Genomic DNA, 15,301 nt, shown 5'->3' with positions numbered 1-15,301 from the left:
TTCACACCACATTATTTTTTACGTTGGGAAACAGCAGTTTCCTGGTCCTCTGTCGCTGGGTTAATTGGGAGTCTTAAAACCACTGGTCACCTGAAGTGCAAAGAGACACAATTATTTAGTTTTTTTATTGAGTTTTAACCTGAATTATCTGCACTGTGAAGTAAAGTAACCCTGTGTGTGTACAAAGTACTTGAGTGTGTGCTTTGTGTGTATGTGCACCTGTGTGTGCACAAACGTGCAAATCCTGCTGACTTCAATCTTCCTAGTCGTCGTCCTCATCATCATCATCATCCTCCCCTTTTGTTTTTACAACCTGAAACGACAGAGGTTTCTGATGAGCCAATCAGGAGTGAGGACACAGTCTGCGGAGGAGTCGATGTGTCTCAACATCTCAGCAGAAAACGGTGTGCAGGCTGTTTCTCTGACGCAACACTTGTATGAACACGTTGTCCTCGCCCGCTGCTTCAGTTTCCTACCTGCTGCCGTCTGCTGAGGTTATTGTTCTTTCAAATCAATCAAAGCATTTACATGATTGATCGACGAGTCTTACCGCTTCGAGAAACCTAAGTGGCTTGAAATGCAAATCAATAAATATTCTCACAGGAGCTCGAGCAGCAACGATGGGTTGGATGGGTGCAGCTGGTGCAGCCGGTGCAGCAGGAGCTGCAGGAGCTGCAGGAGCTGCAGGAGCTGCAGGCACTGCAGGAGCTGCAGGAGCTGCAGGAGCTGCAGGAGCTGCAGGAGCTGCCAGGACAACAGGGCAGATTGGGGCGACAGGGGCAGCAGTAGCAACCACTGGTGGGTCAAATCCAAACGGGTAGTACTAAATCAAGGGGTGAGAAAGAGGAGGGGAGACGGTTCAGTAAAACCTCCCAGGTCTTCTGTCGCAGAAACTACAACCTGCAGACACTCACAATGTCTACGGTGTCTCTGCCATTCGGCTCGAGGATGTCTTGCTTGATGAAACCACGGACCTTGCAGTGAAATCACACATGTGGTTAAAAGTGTAATGGTTCACATATAATCCAGCTTTACTCTGTGGTTTACATGTGGTCTGTAAACCCAGATAGTCTAAACATTGTTTTAGATTCTGACAGTATTGTAGGTTTCCATTGTGTTACATTCTGAATAAAGTTGCAAATACTGGACTTTTATATAGATAACAAGCCATTGTGTCACTCACTGGTCCTCCAAGAAGCTTTCTCTGGGCATCAACTGGGAGCAGCTGGGAATGAGAACAGTCAAGGTTAGATCATGGTTAGATCATAGTTAGATCATGATTAGATCATGGTTAGATCATGGTTTGGTCGTGGCCAAAGACCACATTTATGTTGACTTTTTTATTAATGTAGCTATGCATAGAATACTGCAAAAACTTTGCGCATACATAATACACGTTGAATCATCCTCTATCTTATTTTATCCATGAGATAGATACTAACTGTGTTTTAAATTATGAGGAAAGTTCATTTTATGTCATTTAAATTCACAATAATCAACAAAAAAATCTGCCTACAATTGTAATATTTAGTTGTGTTCGTTGAGTCCTGGTATTTTAAAATATGACTTCATGCGACTTGATATATGTGTCAAACAGGCTGTAAAAGAATAAACTTTACTTTCACTTACAACTTCCAGAGTTTCTAGTGGGACTCCAGCAGGGATGGCCTTGGCTGCCTGTGAATATAACATTCAATTAAACCTTCACATGAGAGAAGCTCACAAGTCGTCCACCTCCAGTTAAAGTGCCATTAACAGGCTCAGTTCTGTGGACTCCACCATCAGTGGTGACCAGATAATTGCAGACCTGTCACAGGGCCTATTCAGTGATATTTGAAAATGTGTCTCTCTGTACCTGAGCCGGAGCGTGACGGATGTCAAACTCCATGAACATCTGCGGCTGTGGAGAGATTCACAGGAGAAAATGTTGCAGCTTCAGTGGATCCAAGTTCAGTGTGAAAATGATTCTCACAAACTATTTATTTCTTTACAATTGAGTCACTAAGTCAGCAAATTTCAAGAGAAAGAAATATTGACAATGCTCAGTCAAAAAAATGGAAAATGGAACATCATGACGTGCATGACCAGCCATTCATATCTGTCAGTTATTGCATTGGACATATTGTGAACATGCAGTGCTCAAAACTAGAATGTGTGAGAGAAATTAGATGCATATTTCAGAGATGAAATATTTAGAAATAAACAGTCTTTTCCTTACAGGGGCACATAAAGCCATCCCCAGGACGCAGGCAGCGAGGAGGAGGAATTTCATTTTTGAATTAAGCTGCAAAAAACAAGTTTTTAATTTAAATTATGTGTCATAGCATTCACTGCAACACTTTATATTTAACATGAGACATGATATTATTTGTCTACGTTACCTTCCTTTCTGGCAGCACACCAGCACCGGAGGATTGTTGGGGAGGGGTGTGATCAGTGCAGAGAGATCTACTCCTATTTATTTGCTGGGAAAACCGAGGATGAGCAAACCGTTGACATATGACAGGTATTGGTTTTAAGCCAAGAAGTGTCTTACAAAGTTGGCAGCTGACATTTAGTGAGAGTTCTCATAATCCGTTCTCTGGCTGGAAAAATGCACATATATCACATTTCTCCTCTTGATGATGTGTTTAATGAAACGGCTTCTTGCGACATCTTTAAAACTCAAATAGGTCAACAGGGTTGTTCATTCATATCACTGAGGTTTTACCCAAGGAAGTGATATTTAACACAACTGTAAAAAAAACTGCAGTAAAATATCATTGTAAAGCATCACATCTCATCATAGGCCTGGAGTACACCTCAGGTGATATCCTGTATTATAGCTGAGGATGAATATTATTATATTACTGTTTCTGCAATCGCCTTTCAACATATCCTGTTCATTCCAGTTGAAACTTTAGACGTTTTAACGGTTGATAGCTGAACAGTGAATAGGTAGCAGCTTGACAATACCTGACTCAAGTTCTCTGTATCTGAGCCTGTGGCGATACTTAAGTGCTGCACTTCCCATTAACCGGAGAACAAATGTCTCACATTGATGATTGGACGACCGCTTTTTCCACTTCCCTGACTTTAAAGTGTTGCTGGGAAAGAAAGCTAAAGTTTCACACATACAGCATTTCTGAAATATACCCTTGTTTTTAGAGAGGACTGCTGTAGGGCTGTATTCAATGTGTCTCATTGTACGAACACGATCGGGATGTCGTGAAGAAAATCATGTGCAAGTCGGAGAAGCAATTACGAAGTTCCACCCACAGCTTTGGAGCCTTTTCTCAACTTGTATCTTGGTTTTATGTCCCAGTGTGTTTATCTGTTTCTACCCAGTATCAACCAGCAGCAGAGCAGCTTGCAGAACCGGTCATTACCTCAGGAGATGGTAGAGACCAAAACTAAAAATGCAAGTAAATATGACATCAGGGGTCCGGAAAACAGGATTCGCAATCAATCTACTAATTCCAGATCTAACTGTAAATGTCTTTCTGTCCGTATATGTCAGGCATATCTCGAGGACCCTTCATCTTGTCAGCTTCACACTGTTCATGTGTATTTTAAATGACCTGACGAAGTGTGGAGTTGACATTGGTGCAATTTGGACACAGGAATCCAGAGCTCTGGAACAGCAGCAGCTGGGACAGGTGCATTCACAACAACAGCAACAACAACTGATTCTCCAGTGCAGGGTTCATGTGAGCTTTACTGAATGTTTAACAAACAGGTGAACAGCTCTACGTGCAGCAGCTGTGGCTTCTGAGTCCTGCAGTCGGTCTTTACATGTCACGCCTCGATTTCTGTACATCACCTCTCCAGTTTCAGAAAGAAACGCTGCAACATGCATCACCACAGGCCAAGATAACAGCCCATTCCACACAGGCGTGTTAAGAATTTGTTCCACATTAGTTCTAATGCTGCTGGATGTTCAGCATGTTCATCCTGTCAACTACAGGTGACGTCAGTGTTACTCACTACTTGTTTCTGATCAAGCTGAAATTAATAAATTGAGTCATGGAATAAATGAAAGAATACACGTGGTTTAAAAAGGGGAACCCATTCAAGTTTGCTTTATTTTTGTTCATTTTTATTAAATATTTACTAAAAAGCAAATGAACAATGACGTTAAAAAAACAATTATGATAACACAGTTAGTAAAACGCAGAGGTTAAATATGAAAAACTTCATTGTTAGTTTTCATTCAATAATAATAATATTGGCATGAATTTAAATAGCGCCTTTCAAGAGACCTGAGGAAAGGAGCATCACTGATACATTAGTGATGTATTTGATCTTTATGCGATATGTGGACATGCTTTCAGACTTGGTTCTGTCTGTGAAGGCTGGAGTTCAGGTTGAACAGCTGTCGGGGCAGTGGCCGCCTCCTGCGCCTCTCTCTGCAAACCCACAGGGCCACCGGTAACGTTCGGCTGCGGCCCAGTGCCGGCCAGCCCCTGTGTCTGCTGGGCTCCGGCTGATGCCATAACCACCGTTGGTGCGACACCTGCCTGTCCCAGGTTTGTGAGCCCGGCGGTGGCCTGGCTCTGCACAGCTCCTGCAGGCAGGTTGGCGAACAGGGTGGGCATGTACATTCCCAGTTGGCTCAATTTAGCTGCCATCTGAAACAGAGGGGAGGGGAATGATACAGTTGGATTGTCGGGAGGATCACTGAGTTCACCGAGTAGATTGTAAGAACAAGCTGAAGCACTGATAACAAAGTCTGTGTTACTGTACCTCAAGCTCCTCTGAGCTGAGAGCGCCAAGTGGAGAGTTCTATAAAGAATAGTAGCACACGTCAAACAAGACATCAGAGAGAAAACTGTTGAAATACATAAGAGCATAACTTATTTGAAAAGTATGATTTTGTATTCACCATGGATTGTTGGAGCATGTAGACAAATTGGGGATTCTGTGGATGAAATGTAGCCTGAGTATCATGCAACTTCTACTTTCTTTAAGTTTGACCATATTATCAAGAAGAAACTCTTATTTTCATATGAGCAGTTAGATTCAGGTTTATAAAGATAGAGTAGACACCTGTTGCTGTAGCTGCTGCACTGGCTGAGCTGCACCTCCTGGAAGAGCAGCTTCAGAGGGAGTCTGTGCAGGTAAGACCTGACCTCCCAGAGGTTGATTTGCTGGACTTTGAGGTGGAGGTGTCTCAAGAACCATGGGGAATCCATATGGGGAGGACGGCTGGAGGAGAAAAACACAACATTCTAATCTTAATTTCTCATTTTGTCAATATTCCTGCATCCGTTAAAGACTGAAATGAAATCTTGAGTCTTTAAAGACTTAACACCAGTCATTAAAACACAGAGGATCACAAATGCAATACACCTTGTGGCAAAAAATCACACGCAAGACAAAACAGGATTAGATGTTTTCATCTCCGAGTCATAAATCAGACGTCTGTAAGTCTTCGTTTCCCCAACACGATCTGTTATGAAAGAGTTTTAGGTTGTCTCTGTTCCCCTATATGTTGACAGCCTGTGTCGGGGGGGGGGGGGGGGGGGGGGGCACACCCTGTCATCCCCACCACCCAAATCTCCTCTTGAAAGCTGTCAGGCCGGGTTGTGGTTGGAAAATACTGTTTTGGTTTTACAGTCTATAGCACGGCACAGAGCAGACGGTGTGTTTCCTAATAATACATTACCAGCTGATTCCTGTACTGAGGTGAGAACATAGGGAAGTATCCGTAAGAGGGGAAAACCTGAAAACAGCAAGAAAACGAAATAAGTTCTTTAAGAAAATGATGATAAAGTGTAAAATATTTATAATAATAGTAATAACAATATATATCTTGCTGTAATTTGTTTTCTTTATGCCCTACCCCCTGCTGGAATGTGGCCTGGTTGGCAAGCTGAGGCCCATGGAGGCTGAGCTGCAGGGGGATCATCATCGGTCTGTTCCCCTGTGGAGACCAGGTGTGATAAGGCATTGAGGGAACTGGCTGGGGGCCGCTCTGAGGACCCAGCTGCTGGGGAACCCCGGGCTGAGGCTGCTCCACAATGAGGGGCTGGGTCTGAGCCTCAGGGTTCCGGTTTGCAGCTTCAACAGGCCGAAGTCGTGGAGCTCCTCCTTTTGACTGAATCGACGGAAGGACATTAGAGTAGACCTGAAAATACAAATAAGGAAAATCACAGAAGAAATGTCAGATAATAAAGATACAGAAAATAAATTAAAAAAACATCTCCAATAATGTGTTCAGTAGTACGAGGGCACTCACTGGCACTGCAGACACGATTATGGTGAAACATGACAGTAACCTCACAGAAATCATTTCCAGAAACAAAAACGAAATCGATGTGGTTTTAATTTGATTTTTACAAGATCAATGAAGGTAGACAAGAAAAACGTCCTCTGAGAGCACTTATAGTAAAACCAATGAAACTGCAGCGGAGGGAACACCGACTTATGCCCTTCTCCCAGAGCCCAACAACCAATCACATGTCAGAAAAAATAACAGACTAATTCAACCTAATCCTTTCGTGTGAAACGTTGCAGTGAGAAACCAAAGAAAAGCCGCCGACTGCCCTGAACTGTCGGTTTTCCTCCAATTATGATGCTGTAACGTCTACAGAGCTGAATGAACAGACAGAGAAACCCAGGCCGCGTCGTTTTCCTGTGGCTCAGATCAGCTGTGGGTGCGGCTGGTGTGTCAGGAGTCTCACTGGTGTAATTACGGTCACAGCAAATGTATGTAATGGGAAATTTAACTGAGGAAAAAAGACGAATAGGGAAACTGGAGAAAATGTAGTACTTCAGTCGGGTATCACATTCACAATATAAAACAACAGTGATATAGTTGAGTGATTGATTGTAGTACATAGATATTTTACATTGTGAATTTTATTAGATATTAAAATTGTATATAACATTTTATATCCAATGATATTTGTATAATGTTTATATTTAATATATATGGAATATTGTATCCTCCTACCATACCGTATATAAAGATGGATGACACCCCCCCCCCCCTATCACGATATTGCATCTGTCTTATCACAAAAAGACACAGATGCAGCAGATAAGTAACATAAAGGTTCAATAATTTCATATATTACACAAAGTAATCAATTAAACTCATCCTATTGCTTGTGATTAACATGTTTATCATCATATTTTGTATTATATATACGTTTTATGTTAAGCTTGTAGAAAACCAATGGCCTTGTCACAAAGTCGTATGTTTGAACATCTTCTGCACGTCTCTCCGGCTGCACAGCGAGTTGGAGACTGAAAGTCAACAACACTGCGCAGATGGTCAGCCAAAAGTTATTCAATAAATAAAAAAAAAAATCTGTTTGTGAGTCCAGGATCTAAATCTCTGTAAAAGCCGAAGGTTTGAATGTTTGAATGTGAAAAGAACGAGATATATGTCCAGAGCTGCGTGGTGACAATTCATTACATAACAATAGTTGTGGTTTTTACATTTTAATGATTTTCTTTACTCATAAGGCTGATTAAATGTGATGAAATAACTCACGAATACTCATTTCTGTACTCGTGTTGCTCTCAGAAAAGGACTGAAGCATTGCAGTGCAGTATTTATAGGGAATATATTGGAATACACAATATATTTATACATTCTTTCCTGTGATACAGTAGCAGTGACGTTACAAACATAGAACTTGGAATTACATTCATATCGATTAGTTGTGCAAAAAACAGAAACATAAGACAGGAAATGATTGAGTTGTATATTAAGAACCAGGTGACAGTGAGAATCCAAATATTGTGGTGTGTAAGTTTTGGTCAATAAATGCGGCAAAGGGTCGATGGTGCAGTGAATGAAACTATTGGTCAAGAGGCTGAGTCATGATGAAAAACACTGTGTGGCAGACTTCAGCGATGAAGCTGAGAATTGGGTATTATAGGCTCAGCACTCATCCCTTTCTTAATCTGTCTTGATCCAGGGATGCTGATGAGTGGGCCCGCTGAATGCATATTACAGCAGCATGATGATGTCAGCATCCGCCCACAGGTCTCCAACGCCAGCCTCCTGCAAGACTCATAATTACACCTTGACTAAACACACGTCTATCTACTTCGTGTGCATATCCTCCAAATCACAAAATATCACTGCATTCTTTCTACTTTTATATGGACTGGGGAACGATATGGGATGAAAGATGTTTCGACAGAATATCGTGCCTTAAGCATGAAACCAGTGAACAGAGTGATTCAAGAGAACGTGGAGAGGTTACTGAGGAAATACTGAAATGTAAAACATATGCCAACCGGGTTCATATGTATGTCTGTATAAATCAATAAAATCGGATTGAAACATGCATGGCATTGAAATCACAATGTATCAAAATCATATGAAAATGCAAAAAACAAACACACAAAGCATGATTATGATCTGTTTATACATCCCAGGATGAATTTTAACCATTGTCCCCTCGCGAAGGCGTTGTGGGGGGAACAGCAGTGCTCTTGGTGGTTTGCGTTGTCGTGGGCGTGGTCGTCTTCGGGGTTTGGGGTGGGGGAGGAGGTGGGGGGATGACGGGTGGCGGATTTGGCCTCAGACCAGGAAACAGATGCCAAAAGGGGAAGGAAAGCCAGGGAGGAAGTGGCATGGGCCGAAAATGATTGCCCCTCTGCAGCAAGACAAAATAAATATGTCAAAAATACTTTTAGAAATCATTTATAGCCAAGATCGTCTCGTTGTAATCAGATGAATCGTTAATAGATGATAAGATGAAATCAATCCTTACCTCATCACTGTCAGACTCACTGCTAGAGCTACTGTCAGACTCACTGCTGTGACAATTCTGCAACAACAACAAAAACATCAAATACAATTATTTTTTTAAGATCTTTCTTAAATCTCCAAGGATGAAAAGAGTATTGATCGTTTTGTACTTACAGCAGCAGGGGAATTGATCAAGACGAAAATCGTCAGTAGAAACAACCACATCTCGCGCTTCGGACCTCGATTCAAATCCCATGAAAAGTCAGAGCCGCCCTCGCGCCACTGTCCAGCAACAGCTTATTAATGAAATGGGTATCGAGCCTGCGCCCTCTACCTTCACTCTGATCCCTTTGGAAAACCCCATTAGCTTTTAAACAGCCTTTTTAAACAGCCTCCAGGCGCCCACGCTGGTCGGGCGCTGCAGAGGTGTGGAACTTCGCCTCAGATGTGGTCGCTCTCTCGGCAGCCTACGCAGACAAAAGCAAATAGGCGTGAACACCGTTTCATTACCTAAGTTGACTGTGTTTGTGTAACACTGAAGTCCGTATCTTGTTTTTAATCCCGACGGATTTAAAGAATGTTTGGACACATGCTGGGATCAATGAAACACGCAGCCCGTTCTCACACTTCACTCCCTTCGCGTTTTAAGGTTTCAAACCCTGAGCAGGATTTCGACATGATACAACACAACAATATTTATAGGACACTTTCAAATACTTCCTGTTAAATTCCGGGGACACCAATGTTTTCTTTTTTTTGTTTTCGCCCCGGGGCTGTATTTCCACCTGCAAAACAATACTTGCTCAATCCTTTTCGAAATACTGTAATCATCTTGTTTGCTCAAGGTGGACCTTATTTATGTCCTCGCCGGCATCAGTCATTATTTTTTTACGACCTGATGCAAGTATCGTCCTGAGATTTTTTTCCTCTGTGGATGTAGAGATTTATAAATCTCTTCCTTCCCACTGACGGGTGTGAAGTGAGACGACCACTGGTGGGAAAGCAGAGGAGGGAGAGTTCAGTGTTTTTACAGCGCAAAGCCAATGTTATCTGTGTTTTGAGATTTGACCCTTCTAAGTCAATCCTTTCTCCTTTACGCGTATGTATGTATTAAATATAACATAGAGAAAAATTTGATACAGAATGCTCTCAAACCTTATGAAGCAAATTAGCACAAAGACTAGAAATAGAGCGCAGCCACCCTCCCTCTGTCCAAAGTTCTTATTCAGTTCAGCAGTTGTTGTGTTCAATTGTTTGATCAAAGTAAAAGTATAAAAGTGTAACAACTAAAGTTTGTGTCCTGAAGGGGGTTTGTGAAGATGTCTTAAGATAAGATACATTTATTGTCCCACACACATGCACCAGGGCCGGGTCTAGACAGGCATGTATGAGGGGGCAGCCACAAATCTTGAGGGGGCATTGTGCCTAACCCTAACCCTATTTAGTTTGAGGGGGGACAACATTTATTTGAGGGGGCCCCCTCTTGCCCCTGCCTAGACCCGGCCCTGACATGCACACACACACCACATGCAAGGGGGAAATTTGTTTTCTGCTATGACCCATCTGGTGTACACAGGAGGACACACAGAGCAGTGGGCATGCACGGCGCCCCGGGGAGCAGGTGTTAGGGGGGTAAGGTGCCTTGCTCAGGGGCACTTAGACAGTGGGGTGGGGTAGGCACTTTGACAGTGTGGAACAGATCCAGGTGTTGTCCAGGTGTGGTCCATCCAGGTATGTTGTTTTTGTTGTCACTCCGTGGATTCGAACCAGAGACCACTGTCGGATTTTCTGCCCACAGTCCAACTTTCTGCCACTAGTCCACCGCCTGCTTTCAGACATGCACTTAACTCTTGAAAAACTCCTGAACTTACCCAGAGGGACTGAGAACGCTGACTTCCATCGAGCTATAGCCCCCCAGTGAAAACTAAACAACTAGATAATGTCTGAGTGAACCCATGTGACATCACAACAGGATATGATCCGGATGATCCACCATGAGCGAGTTGGCACGTTGAAGATGTGTTTTTTTTTGTGTTGGACGCAAAACTGAAAAAGAAACAAGTACATACAAATATCTGAGGAGGAAAATGTGTCAATGCGATAATGTGATAATTAAATGTGTCAATGTGCTGTTAACAAAAACATTGCAATGCCATTGTGCCTCCTGCAGGCTGCTCCACTCTTCGCCTGAACGCTCCGGAGACTTTTCCGTTGCTGTTAACGTGCCTGACCGGAGAATCTCCTTCTGCCTTCTATGTGTGATACACAAACCTCAAAGGAGATCGTGTGTGAAATCTGCTTCAATGAGGTACAGTAACTTTCTTGCCACCTTGTCATGACCAAAATGCCCCAAATCATTGTACCTCGCAAAGAAATAGACGAGGTTAGCTGTTTTCCAATCTTCTCAATTATCTCTAGTCAAGAAAGTTAAATGTTTCCTCAGTAAACACATTTTTTTTCCTTGAACCTGACCACAAATACGTAGATTGGTTCCTTACTTATTATGTTATACCAAAGAAGTTGTGTGCAAGATGAAGCATGACAAGGTGAAGCAAAATGTCCCTTAAACAAGAACATTTATAGCAGCATTTGGATTTCTGTTGGAACAGAACTGCAACCTAACCACAGGATCTAACAACTACACTGAGGCTATAAAGACTATACATAAAACATGAAAGTTTCTGCCCTCAGGGACTAAGAAAGGAATCAGAGAAAAATGTGATCCACACAGCTCTGACAAGCAGCTCTTTAAAAGACCTTCTTGGCAACAGGTTTTATGATTTGTCTTACCCTGACATGCTCTCAATAATGCAGGAGGCCCACCGTGCTCGACATATGAACCATAAAACTCAGCAAAGCTTGGCAGAAAATCACAAAACTTGATTTTAACTGTGGAAAGACACAAAAATTGATGGGTAATTTATATTAACTCATATTTATGACTTATGCACTTTTGAGGGATTTTGCTTTGATGTTGATCCACAATTCAAGAATATTGTTTGTCATTCAAAAACATGAGGTACATGAGAGGAAACAAAACTAAGTACTGAGGTCCCGGTAAGCAGCAACGAAATAGAACACTAATCTTAAAACTAAGAGGAAGCAACAATGAAATAAAACAATAAAACAACCCGTAATAAATATTTTTAATTTAAGATCTTGGTTTCCCCTAGTGAGACGAAGATCAAGATGAGGATGCATCACTGAGGACGCCCAAACAAATATCAGTTCAGTCAGATAACTCACGTTCGATCATGTAATATATTTATTACAACAGATTTAGTGTTTGGCGTCTAGGCTCCAACTTAATCACTCCCCCATATGATTACACAGGAATGATGGGAGTGATGAGCAAATACTTGTAACCCCCCGTTGGAGCCTACAGGTGGATGCTGGGCCTACAGATGGATGCTGGGGTGGTGGAGGGTTTGAAGCAACAGGTAACAATACTGCAGCAGCAGTGCGAGCAAGAGGGGTTGATGGGAAATGTCTCTCTGGTTAAATAGACCACCTGATAAGGTGGGTGTGTATTATAGATGGTTGTGGAGATTGAGGTATGTCACATGATGTATGTCACATGATGTATGTCACATGATGTATGTAATATGATTGTCGCAGCGCAGCTCGAGTTGTCTGCCAGAACTAGCTCGCAGGCGTCGCCATATTACAGAGAAAAAGCAACAACACAGAACAACTGTGCAAAAGTATCAATAGAGTGGGAGATGGAATAAATCAATGTTTTACTGTGTCAAATTGCAACAGATACAGATTTGCATAAAGTTTTCACATTCAACCCCTAAATTGTACACAAAAATAAATTGACGTTTATAAAACAAATTTTATCTGAGAAATCAAAGATGAAATGTCTGGAGGACGACAAATTCACCAGCACCACGTGGTCCTTCAGGTATTTTAATGGTGATCACCTCTCTGAGTGTCCAGAGAGATTCTCACAGGGTCAGAAACACACCACCTGTGATGTGGCACCTTTGTAATTTATATGTTTTCCCACAGTGGGGTAGCCATGCCAATTGTTGTCTGGGCCTGAACCACATCATAGAAGAAAACAAGATCTATTGTCTTTTTCTCTCAACAGCAATGAAAGAAAGTACACTCTCAAAAATCAGTTATTATTAGTATATTTTAATTCAGATATTTAAATCTGATACTGATAGAAATGATTCGAGTCCACAACAGAACAAGTCTTTCGAGACTAGATAAGATCCAGGCATATCTGAGACCCTCAGCAAATCAAGACCATGACGAAAGGAATAACATTTGAAATGTTCTTTATTGCTTTAATTCACATCAAATCAATGTGAATCGTTTATTCAATGACAGGATGAACACATCATTGAGCTGGAATGAGAGCTCTGAGGGCCTGCAACAGCTGGAGCAGCTGAGTGAGCTGAAGGAGAGATTGGGTGTTGGTGGTGGAAGTTCGCTGATTCTGTTGGGGAAAAATGAAAAAGAAGAAAAAAGTAAGCTATTTGATAGGTTTATTCTCATATGTTTTTGCATGTATTACTCTGTTCAAGTGAATAAAGTTGTTTCAAAGTTATTTGTATGATTGTAAATAATCTAATTAGTGACCTCTTCACTTGAGCGCTTTTCGATCACATGGGCAGGTTTAGCCTTGAAAAGTAAGAGAACAACATTTTGGTGAATTAACGCTGCGATCAAAGAGTTAAACTCCCAAAAGACAAAGAGCGTTTCTTACCAACGAGCTGGAGACCAGCATCATGATGACTGCAAGAGCCACAATCTTCATTCCCAATGTCTGCATCTAAAAAAATATAAATATGTTTGGCATGTGAAATGCAAAGATCCTACATATTACCAATCATTGAAATGATCCTTACCTTTCTGAATGTTGGGTTCTCAGAGTTATTGAGAACAAGCAGTGCTGCGATGTTTGTTGACGGTGCAGAAGCGATATTTCAGAGTGGTATATATAGTGTCCGTCAGCCAATCACAGGTAATGTGACAACAGGCCATTTGTTTTGCAATGTGATGAAGCAGACAAACCAAAAAGTGTCCTCACATTTCCCTGAAACACGTGGTGTCGTCATTTCAAAATGACTTAAAGATTTAACGTGTGTTAGTCGGCTCTTCTGGTTACATGCAACAACTAATGAATCATTCAAACAGCTGCAGCCAAAGTGTTTCCAGTACTCAAGTGATGGAATGATGCAGAAACAGATTGGCTATCCATCATACGGAAAATATTGACCCTAATTCTGGTGTATGAAACAGAGCCTACTACTACTACTACTACTACTACTACTACTATTCTCATTCTAATACCTATTAGAGATCTGGGCTACCAGTTTCTATTGTGGGTGTTTTCTCATTAGAAAGAACGAACCATGGTCTAAACCAGGTTTTATGTCTTTGTTAATGGTTGAGGAAGGATTGGGTTCACATTGTAGTTAAGGGAGCGACCCGAAGAGGTTTGTGTAGCTGCTTTCAGACATTCATTTGGACTGAACTCAAATGTCCAAGTGAGACGCTCCACAGTTTGTACAGACTTTACACCAGGAGACCAGGCAGATAAATCCAGGCAAAGTGGAGGTGTGAACACAGTCTGGGGATCCCCGCTTGATTCACCGGGAGCGAGTTGGGGGGGCTGATGACGCTTCTAACATGTGACAGAGGCAAAAATGGACAAATCAAAAGAAAACTAATAACAAAGCTTTGGCGAAAACGTAGAAGACACCGACGAAATTGTCAGGATAGTTTGTGTTGATGGGAGCTGATGACGGTCTCGGCTGTTCCACCTCTCACCTGACCAACGCAGAGAATTTGTTGCTTTTGTGTGCAGAGAACCTCCTGCTGTGTTGTGCATGTCTGGAAGCCAAACTCTCGATAAACTCAATAGCTAATTCTTCATATTTTAACATGTCTGAAAATGGCTTATGACATACCTCCAGTTGTCATCATTTGCGTTGACTGCATCTCTGACTGGTTTTATTTTGTGTGTCTGATTTCGAGGGGGTTGACAGTCCGGCTATTGCTTTGTTTTGTTATTGCTTGTATTGTTTGACCTTTACTGCTATATACGACACCTCTAATACCTATAACTGAAATGTAGGCTTGATTTTTGATTTATTCTCATAACTTTTAAAGGGATAGTTCACACTAAATGTTGTATTAACTCATTATCTACTCGAATTCACTCATTATCTACTCAACATCTACTAAACAGCGTTGGAGCCAAATTAAATCAATTGAAGTAACTGGTGAAAGATTCATCAAACTTAAATAAGAAATTGTTTTTCTCTTCTTTTTTACATTTGAAGAAGCTGTCACCAGTTACTTAAATTGTATTGGATTTGGCTGCAACACTGTTTACCCCTGAGACTCCTAAAGGGTTCTGTGGACTCAAACACTTCACCCACCACCTCCATCTGCATAGTGGTGAGTAGATAATTAGGGAATTTTCATTTTTGGGTGAACTATCCCTTTGAGGCACGTTCAGTAAACTGCTGTTCCCTTAAATGTCAACAAGGATTCTCGTATTAACAGGACAAGACATCCTGTTGGTGCCCCACCCACAGTCCAAAACAGTTTCCCCATGTGACAATACATTTTCACTTTAAATAA

At 41.7% G+C, this 15,301-nt stretch overlaps 2 long non-coding RNA genes across 2 annotated transcripts; both read right to left on the bottom strand.

Annotated features, from left to right (window-relative positions):
* Positions 1 to 5,106: 5,106 nt before the first annotated feature.
* On the bottom strand, positions 5,107 to 5,906 carry LOC128430673 (uncharacterized). The gene is made up of 3 exons (XR_008334036.1): positions 5,825 to 5,906; positions 5,648 to 5,704; positions 5,107 to 5,187 (listed from the first exon to the last, which is right to left on the bottom strand). It is a non-coding gene; the product is annotated as an uncharacterized LOC128430673 (long non-coding RNA).
* Positions 5,907 to 13,019: 7,113 nt separating this feature from the next.
* LOC128437548 (uncharacterized) lies at positions 13,020 to 13,613 on the bottom strand. The gene is made up of 4 exons (XR_008338226.1): positions 13,558 to 13,613; positions 13,416 to 13,481; positions 13,289 to 13,330; positions 13,020 to 13,145 (listed from the first exon to the last, which is right to left on the bottom strand). It is a non-coding gene; the product is annotated as an uncharacterized LOC128437548 (long non-coding RNA).
* Between the last annotated feature and the right edge of the window lie 1,688 nt (positions 13,614 to 15,301).

This window comes from Pleuronectes platessa, chromosome 3, assembly GCF_947347685.1.
Source record: "Pleuronectes platessa chromosome 3, fPlePla1.1, whole genome shotgun sequence".
Classification (NCBI taxonomy): domain Eukaryota; kingdom Metazoa; phylum Chordata; class Actinopteri; order Pleuronectiformes; family Pleuronectidae; genus Pleuronectes; species Pleuronectes platessa.
Note: the sequence above shows the minus strand (reverse complement) of the source record. Positions and strands in the feature narration are given on the sequence as shown.